This window comes from Gossypium arboreum, chromosome 13 (assembly GCF_025698485.1).
Source record: "Gossypium arboreum isolate Shixiya-1 chromosome 13, ASM2569848v2, whole genome shotgun sequence".
Classification (NCBI taxonomy): Eukaryota; Viridiplantae; Streptophyta; class Magnoliopsida; order Malvales; family Malvaceae; genus Gossypium; species Gossypium arboreum.
Window position 1 is genome coordinate 26,520,690 of NC_069082.1, and position 10,266 is coordinate 26,530,955.

General features: G+C 37.2%; 1 non-coding gene across 1 annotated transcript; it reads left to right on the plus strand.

Annotated features, from left to right (window-relative positions):
• Positions 1–1,269: 1,269 nt before the first annotated feature.
• LOC128287285 (small nucleolar RNA R71) lies at positions 1,270–1,376 on the plus strand. The gene has a single exon (XR_008277983.1). It is a non-coding gene; the product is annotated as a small nucleolar RNA R71 (small nucleolar RNA).
• The last annotated feature ends 8,890 nt before the right edge of the window (positions 1,377–10,266 follow it).

Below are 10,266 nucleotides of genomic sequence, written 5' to 3' on the forward strand. Positions count from 1 at the left end.
TATCTGCCAATTGTATACTCATCCTAGTTTGCTTAAGTTTCCCAAGATCTAGTTGTTTAAACATTTTATAGGGCATGACATTTATACTTGCCCCTAAATCAGCTAAAGCATTACCAACACTTAAACTATTGATTAAACAAGGAATAGTAAAACTCCCTCAGTCTTTTAACTTGCTGGGTAGTTTATTTTGTAGAATCGCTGAGCAAACTGCGTTTAACTCTACATGCGACGAATCGTCTAACTTCCGTTTGTTTGCCAGAAGCTCCTTTAAAAATTTAACTGAGTTGGGCATCTGTGAAAGAGCTTCAATAAATGGTAAGTTAATATGTAACTTTCTTAAAATGTTAAGAAATTTACCGAATTGTTCGTCTGTGCGGTCTTTCTTTGTCACTTTAGGGTATGGCACGCGAGGTGTATATTCTTTGCTCACTGATTTCTGTTTAATATGGCTTTCACCACCCTTACTATTACTTACCACAGTTTCTTGCCTTGGTTCTGGTTTGGACTCAACTAACCCTTCTTCATCTCGACTAGTAATCGCATGGAGTTGCTCTCTTGGGGTAGTCTCGGTGTTGCTAGGCTAGCTGCCTTGTGGTCTTTCTGAGATCAGCTTAGCAAGCTAACCTATTTGAGTCTCGAGACCTTAAATTGATGCTTGCTGATTTTTAAGTGCTGTCTTAGTATTCTAAAAATGAGTTTCTAACAGCGAGATAAATTTTGTAAGCATCTCCTCAAGGTTCAACTTTTTCTCCTGTTGGTAAGGTGGTTGTTGAAAACCTATAGAGTGTTGTGGCCTTTTGATTCCCTTGACCACCCCACGAAAAATTGGGATAGTTCCCCCAACCTGCATTGTAAGTGTTACTATGAGGGTTATTCTGAGGTCTAGAATTGTTACCCATATAGTGGACTTGTTCTCCCTCAGTGCTGGGGTTGAAGGATGGATAGTCTGTGTTATGCATCCCTCCTCCATTTGAATCACACCTTATCATTGGATGTACCTGATAAGAATCATACAAACCATCAATCTTTTTATTCAGTAGTTCTACTTGGTTAGATAGCATAGTGACCGAGTCGAGGTTGAAAACACCAACTGCTTTTGTTGACTTCGTTCTCATGACTTACCGCTGATAGTTTTTTAGTGACATTTCTTCAATATATTTGTAAGCCTCTTCAGGTGTTTTGCTGTTCAAGGTTCCACCGGTGGCTGCATCAATCAGTTGCCTTGTTAGGGGTTCACACATTTGTAGAAGGTCTTGTAACCATAAAGGTAACCCATGGTGAGGGCACCTTCTCAATAAATCCTTGTATCTCTCCCATGTATCATAAAGTGTTTCTAAATCCATCTGCACAAAAGAAGAGATATCATTCCTTAATTTAGCCATTTTAGCCGGCAGAAAATATTTAAGTAAAAATTTTTCGGTCATTTTTTCCCAAGTAGTGATTGACCCTCATGGTAACGAGTTCAGCCACTATTTAGCCTTATTCCTTAATGAAAAGGGAAACAACTGAAGGTGAATGGCATCGTCAGAAACACCATTGATCTTAAAGGTGTCATAGAATTCTAGAAAATTTGCTAAATGAGTGTTTGGATCCTCATCTTGCAAACCATCAAATTGAATAAACTGTTGTATCATTTTAATCGTGTTAGGTTTTAGTTCAAAATTATTTGCAGAAACAGCAGGTCTAACAATATTCAATTCAGTTCCTGTTAAATTAGGCTTAGCTGTAACGCCCCGAATTTGGGGTTAGAAGTATTAGGCCTTGAGTATGGGCCAATAAGGAGGTTGTATATAAGTATTTAATTGTGCAAGGAAATGACACAATTAAATGTCTGCTTTGGTGGTTAATGGCCTTGAGAAGTGTTGGAGAAATCTTAGGTTCAAACCTGGGCTTTAGCAAAAATTTTGGTCTTAAGTGAATAACCACCTAGATGCTTGATGAAGGCCTTTTAAATTATTGTTGTAAATAAATGACACATGGAAGCATGTGGTCTAGTGGTTAGGGCATCATTAAGGTTGTAAGGGATCTTGGTTTCAAGTCTTGGCTCTTGCAATTTATTTTGGTTTTTCTCTTAATTGAATCTGGATGCTAGCACATATGTCTTAAAGTTAATTATGGACGTTTTTACCACAAGAAGAGCCAGTGGTGTGGTGGCAAGGTAGCGTGTAAGGGAACCTTAAGGTCTGAGCTTCGAGCATGTCACGGCCCAAATGAGGTATTTATTTTGTATTTGGGTTCGGCCAGTGGTTGAGTTGTAGTGGAATTCTAATGGAGGAGGTTGTTGAGGAGAGAATTGAGGAATGATCATGGAGAGATAAGGGGAGGATTATGTGGAGAAAATCATAGGGTTTGATTGGAGGTGGTGTTGTTCAGATTTGAGACTCCTTGGAGTGTGTATTCAGCACTATGGGGGGAATTTCCTCTTTTCATTGGGTGGTGCCCAATAGGTATAAAGGGAGGAGGGCTTTTCATTTTTGTTTTGGTAATTTTTCTCTTGAGTTTTGCTGTGTTCTCTTTTTGGTTTGGTACGTATTCTGACCATTCGGGCCTTCCTTCCCTTAACCTTACTTTCCAATCGTTTTGTCGAATACAAGTGAGTGTGTGTCAAACTCTTTTTGAACCTTTCCCCTTTCTTATTCACATTTCCTCTTTGTCGATTCTTCTTCTCCCCTTTTCTAAACCGAATACCTCAGACCTTCAACCTCTCTCTTGGTTACCGAATATTCTATTTGGGGATCAACTCTGCTTCCGTCTCTCCCTCTCTTGCTAGGTGATAGCCGAACATCTTGTGTTCTCCTCTCACCTTCTAAAAACTCTGCCAAGTCAAACACAGCTTTAGCCGTCACATACTCTCTTCTTGTCACTCCATTTCTGTTGCGAATCTACCATTACCTTTCTTGTGGATACCAAGCCGAATATTGGTGGTAAGGAATTAAGTGGTATTTTTGGTTACTTTGTGGTTTTCCTTTCTAAGATTATCGTCACTTCTATCTAATGATCTTCCTTTGGTTACTCTCTTAGATTGAACGCTTTATTCCACTCACGTGTGCCACTCCTTAAGTCAATATTCAGTTCTGGGGGATACTGTAAGTTGTCCTCTGTCTTGCTCAAGTTGTTATTGATGGGTGTAAACTACACCCTTAATCAACCCTCTAACGAAATCGGTCATTATGCAGTTGGTGGTCAATCGACAAGTGTGGGAATCTAGCCAAGCAATTTAAGGGTTGAGACTACACTTCTGTTTATCAAGGTTAGTGGTATGGGAAGTATAGAGATTCAGGGTTGTGAATCCTATGTTTAACGATTTAAGGACTGATTGAATATTTGGATTGAATCTAGGTTGGTGATTTTTGCAAGGGTCGCTTGAAGGGGTGTAACTGTACACCGTAAATTGTTACTATCGAAAAGCCAAAAAAGGTGTGTAATCACACTCTTGTTGAACTGTAGAATGGAATAATGCCGAAAAGCCGGAAGCATGGCGTATGATGCCACATGAGCGTGCGATCGCAGGTGTGGTGAGCCGAGCTCACAGAACGTGGGCCCGCGTGGGTAAAATTCACAGTTAAACGGGAAATAGATAGACTTGTCATGTTACGCACATGACCTAGGTTGTTTTGGGCCTCGATGGACTAAAATGGGCTTTGTGGGGCCAATGGGCTCGTGGGCCCACACAAATAAAATCTACGGTAAGAGACTATTAATGAACCGGGCTATAGTGTACACATAGTCGTATCTAATTTGGGCTAAATGACCACACGAGCGTGTGTGCCCACTTGGGCCGAGTAATGGACCTTAGGCCACTTCCACCGTTATGTATATTTAGTTTACTTGTCACTCGAGGCGACGATAGACCATCTGTTGGGATGTTAAAACCCCAGTTTGTAAAATTACTGAAATACCCCGATTTTTAAAATTACCAAAATACCCTTGTAGTGAAAAATGACCGTAATGCCCCTGTAAAGTAAAATGACCATAATACCCCTATAGGATAAAATGACTATAATGCCCCTGTAAGGTAAAATGATCGTAATTCCCCTGTAGGGTAAAATGACCGTAATTCCCCTGTAAGGTAAAATGGCCTTAATGCCCCTATAGGGTAAAATGACCGTAATGCCCCTGTAGGGTAAATGACAATTATGCCTTTATATTCTGTATGTTTGATGTGTTTATGATTTACATATATGATTGTACTGAGTATGACTTTGCATACACGTAATATTTATGACATGACATATTGTATGGAGTTGGGATTCTGATTTGGAGGAAGTATTGTACTAGTGGCTTTGCCACTTTTTTATTGTTCTAGTGGCTTTGCCACGTCATCTGAAAATAGTGGCTAAGCCACGTTTACTGTTATTAGCAGCTTTGATGCGTTACTATTAACAGCTTCATTACGATATTGGTTTGTTGGTTGGGTGGGTCGATTTAATCCCCACATGGTGTGTTGGTTGGTACGGGTGGCGTGCTGGCTAGATTTGGATGGGATGCATAATTGCATATCTACATTGTACTGTTACTGTATAGAGCTAAGGCCTAGGCTGTACTATTGCTGAATATGGCTCTGGCCCAGACTGTTACTACATGCACTGTTTTCTGTTTGACTAATAAGGGATTACACACTGAGTTTTCACAAACTCACCCTTTCTTTTAACTGCGCAGGTAATCCCCAGCCTTAGACGATTTGTAGCCGTGAAGGACTCGGAGGTAGCATACATGATTGCAGTTGATCTGCAACATGACTTTATCTATTTTAAATTTCATATTGGGTTTTTGATTTTGTAATAAGGCCATTTGAGGGTTTAAGTTTCAATTTGGTTTTCGATTATACATTTTTAAACTGCTAGTCTAGGTAAAGACGAGTTTTTAAAACAATTACTGTTTTCTAAAACACGCATTTTAAACTTCATCGACTCAAAAAGATTCTGCATTTTTAAATCAATTTAATATAACACTGATGGTTAATAAGTTAACCGCTTGACGAGAACTTTTGCTAAATAATAATAAAAGGTTTTAAATTTAGTAACGGACTAGAAGACACTTCGATGTGACACGCCAGATTCGGCCATAACGTCTAGGCCAGGTCTAGAGTGTTACATTAGCATAATCATACATAGTACGAGGAGTAGGATTCCAACTTACTGGATTTGCAGCAATTACAGGAGGTAGCGGATTGTTTGAATTGTCTGCCTTCTCTTCGAGTATATCAGTCACGTCCTCTTGCTCTTCCTCTATATACTGTAAGCTTCGCCTTATTTCTCTTCAATTTCTGCAAGCTGTGCTTTCCATCTACTGTCAAATAGCAAAGGTCCTGACGAGTTCCTTCCAGTCATAAACTAGAGATTCCTGCCAGAAGCAAATAACAGGGAGATTAGAAGAGAAGTGAAAATTAAATCAAAACAAAAAGTAATTTGCAATAAAAAAAGGCTAAAGTAATAAAATTCAAGCGTTCCTAATATCTTAGTCCCCGGCAACGATGCCAAAAACTTGATGATCGTTTTATGAAACACTAAACTAGACTACGATCACGACTAAGGTAAGCGCACCTTTCGAATGGTAGTATAGTTATGGTGAGTCCAGAATATCGTATCCACAAGGACTAAAAGTACTAGTATTAACTTTATTTCTAATATTTAGCCTAAAATATAAGGGATTTATTTTAATCTAAAAATTAACTTAACCAATTAACTAATGAATGCGACAGAGAGTGAAGAGAATAATCGAATAAACCAACAATAAAGACAATATCCAAGGAAGAATCCAGCTAGACTTCACGTATTATTTAGATTCTGAATCTAACGATTTATTCACTTGTCTTAATCACAGAAATCCCTAAATTATGTTAATATCTCTTTCGAGACTAAAAACAACTGACTCTAGGTTGATTAATTGAAATCTCTTTTGATTAATTGAAATCTCTTTCCAATTAAAACCCCTATTGTCGCATTAACTCGATTTATGGATTCCCTTATTAGATTTGACTCTAATCCGGTAGATTTATGTCGCCCTATTTCTAGGGTTGTATGCAGCTCTACTCAATTATGGTAGATCTACTCTAACCAGGGACTTTTGCTCCACTGAATAAGCACATCAACTTGAATTAATATCCTAGAAATATTAAAACAGGAATTAAGAAAACATAATTAAGAACAAGAATAAGTATTTATCATTAAATTCAGAATATTAAATAATAAGATCCGTCTTAGGTTTCATCCTTCCTAGGTATTTAGGGAGTTTAGTTCATATTGTAGTAGGAAAACATCTTAAAAATAGGAAAACAACAAAACATAAAGGAACCCAAAAACTTTGACAGAGAGAAATTTGATGGAGATCTTCAATCTTGAAGATGATCCTGCTTCCGAGTTGAATCCATTGGTATTCTTCGAGTAATTCCTGTATTCTCCTCCGCGTCCCCCCTTTAATCCTTTTCTCCTGTCTTTAAATAGACTTTGAAATGCCTAAAATAGCCCCAAAATTAGCCTTTTCTGAGTAGAATTAAAATAGGACTCGACAGGGACGCGGCTATGTGGCACGCCAGTGTGATGGTGCTCAGGCTGTGTGTAATTCTGACATAGTTTTAAGTCGACACAGCCATGACACACGGGCATGTGATCTACCCGGGTGTCTCACACGGGCGTGTGGATTACGCATGTGGAAGTGTCTGGGTCATATGTAGCATTGAAATAAACCTATTTTGTCCATTATTGGCCTTTTTCTTGCACTTTTCGTTTTCCTATGCTTATCTGGATATAAAACATGAAATTAAAGGATTAGGAGCATCAAATCCACTAAATCTTATGATAAATCATCCAAAAATATGCCAGGGATGGGATTAAAATATGTTACTTTTGAGGTTTATCAAAATTCCATTATAAAACACCACTCTGGTGAGGGGGTGAGGTCGTAGGGCCTCCGACTCGACTCCTATATACATATACATGTAACATAACTTTCGTCATCATAGCAACATCATCAAAATCATATCATTCATTTCAGACAAACTGACATTCATATTCGTTTTATGCCAACTTTCTAGTTATCTCATTTAGACAAGTACACTTATGCATGCACTCTATGAATCTTGAATAACTTTTCTCGTCACATTCACTTAATTAAACATATCAAGCACATCATATCATATGAGGGCCAACAAACATGGATGAATATACATTACAATCGAAAATTTGATTTCGCACATCATCATATGCATGTCATTACAAACATGTAAATCAATCCAAGCAATTTAACACTTAGACTATGTGAATTTGTCAACCATATTCATTCAAATAGGTATACATGAACATTCCTTCCATCTATATTTTTGATAAGTTATCTAAACACATGCTTTCACCTAAGTAAATCAGCCATATACATCATAGAATCATCAACTAAACATAAATAAACTCATTACAATATAGTCCTTTATCTCATTTCAAGGAACCATTGCAATCCATCAAAATTTTAATGTCCAATTGGAACAATGTCATTTTATCCGTAGCATGAAGTTATGAACCTTGTTTGTATCTTTCTGAGCTTCAACTCATCACCACGGCACTTCATTCAAATACTGTGGTATTACCATCAACATAGTTGGGTGTAGCTCGGCTGGAAAGTACTTTTGTTTGAGCAAGATAGTTCTCATTCGTGTCGGGAGACATCACACTATCACGAATCTGTGGCATGTATAGCTAGACTCTTACACGTGCTACGTTAGTCTGAGAACTGAGTAAACCATAGCTCTGATATCACTAAATGTAACACCCCTTACCCGTGTCCGATGTCGGGACAAGGTATGAGGCATTACCGGACTTAAAGATACACATACATGCAAAAATCGGGCCATAAAATTTCTTTTTAATTTAAAACTTTTCATATACATGCATAATGTCTTATACACGGGCCTACAATGCCCAAAACATGCATTGAAAGTAGTTAGGGACTAAACTGAAAACCTTAGAAAGTTTTGAGAAAACTTAGAAAAATATTTTCCGTGAAACAGGGTCACACGCCCATGTGCCCAGGACACGCCTATGTCCTTAAGTTGTGTAACTCTCTGACTATGACGTCAGCAAACAAAATTTAACCACACGGCCAAACCACACACTTTTGTGCTAGGCCGTGTCATCCACATGACTGAGACACTCAACTGTGTCTCTTCCGGTGTGGCTAACACTTAGGCTATTTTTCAAGCCTTTTGTTACCATTAATCCCTCACATCTTTACACACATCAAAGTTATATATCATGGCATCATTTTAATGGTTTAGTAGACTTCACTAAGGTGTATTCTTAACTTTAACATGCTATCGTTCGCAAGTTTCACATACTCATATAATATCAAGTCTAGACACATTAATCTATATTCATTAACCTTGTCAAGTGACCTTATTTAAACATTAAGCATTCATGTTCAATTATCATCGTCTTATTTCTATACCATACAATTACTTCATGGCTATAACCATTTTGATTGGTCATGAAGCATTTATCATACATACATGTCTTAACACCAATCATGCAAGTCCCACAAGCATAAAAACATCATCGCATCGCAAGCATTAGAACTTATCATGAATAACTAGGCTTACAAGCCACAATCATTATAAGCTACATCTCATGGCTATATACAATAAATCAATATAAGCCAATACATTTGGCTAATCATAACAACATCTATCATAAAAACTAGGTCCTTATACATGCCACTCACTTGAAGGTGTTTAGTACACATGTGTCAATACTCCAAAGGTGATGGCTTGATAGTATGATGCTGCCTCCGACGATCTCCAACCCTGAGCTAACCTAACAACACTAAAGAAATGGAAAGGAGAGAGTAAGCTTTATATCTTAGTAATACCGTATGAAAATAATAAGCAATTTATCAACTTGTTTCTCAAGGTAATACAACCCAATTTGCATTTTTACTTATGTTCAAGTCAAGTTGTTTTCTTGAGTTATAGTTACTAAATCATTTATATCTGTAGCTACAGAACTCTAAATTAAGATCTTCTAATTTTCCTTGAAACTAGACTCACATATCTTCTTACCATAAAATTTTCAGAATTTTTGGTCTAGCCAATAAGTACAGTTTATTCCTTCAATTTTCCCCTTTTTTGCTGTCTGATAGTTCCGATCCCCCTTCACTAAAAATTAATTATCTCATAATACGGAACTCGGGTGATGTTCCCATCTATTTCTCTTAAAAATGGACTTATTAATAATTCTAATAATATAAATTATAACCCATAATTATTTTTGTAAAATTTCCAATGATTTTCTCAAATCAGAACAGGGGATTTCAAAATCATTCTAACTCTATCTCACAAAAATTTAAATATTTCATAGTATGAAACTCATTTGCTTACACCGTTTATTCTATGTGAAACTAGACTCATTTAGATTTAATTTCATATTTTATTCAGCCTTTAACTCAGTTTCCACAATTTTTGGTGGATTTTTAAAATCAGACTATTGCTGCTGCCCAAAACTGTTTTAGTGTAAATTTATGATACTAAGTTTATCACACCTTATTAATTCATTTTCACCACATTGGTAAAAATACATGTTTATACATCATAATTATAGACCTATAATAACAAGGTCATCACAAAATCATTCTCATAGGCATGACTTACCTATTTACATCCTCACCAAATGTACATAATAAACCGAAATCATTTGTCATGAGTTTGGCATACATACCTGAGTTACTCAACATGCTTATATACTTACTCATATTCATTCCTTATTAATCATACAACATGAATTGAATTCACATCTCATCAATTTCATGTAAGTACCTGTACCACTCACAACATGGTCATAAATTCTCTCATTTTGATATATACCATAAATCTCCCGTTGAACCATTTGGAATATTATAGGATATTCAATAGCCCCAAACATGGGATAAGATGCCAATGCCATGTCCCAGACATGGTTTTACACTGGCTAACACATTAAAGTCGATGTCATGTCCCAGATAAGTCTTACACTGACTTTTATTTATCGAGGCTGATGCCATGTCCTAGACAGGTCTTACACTGGCTCTCATCTATTGGTGTCGATGTCATGTCCCAAGCAGGTCTTACACTGACACACAACAAGCTAATACCATGTCCTAGACAGGTCTTACACTAGCTTGTATATCTCGAGGCCGATGCATGTCCTAGACATATCTTACACTAGCTCTCGTCTCAATGTCGATGCATGTCCCAGACATGTCTTACATTAGCTTTCATAATGTGGCCAATGCATATCCCAGACATGT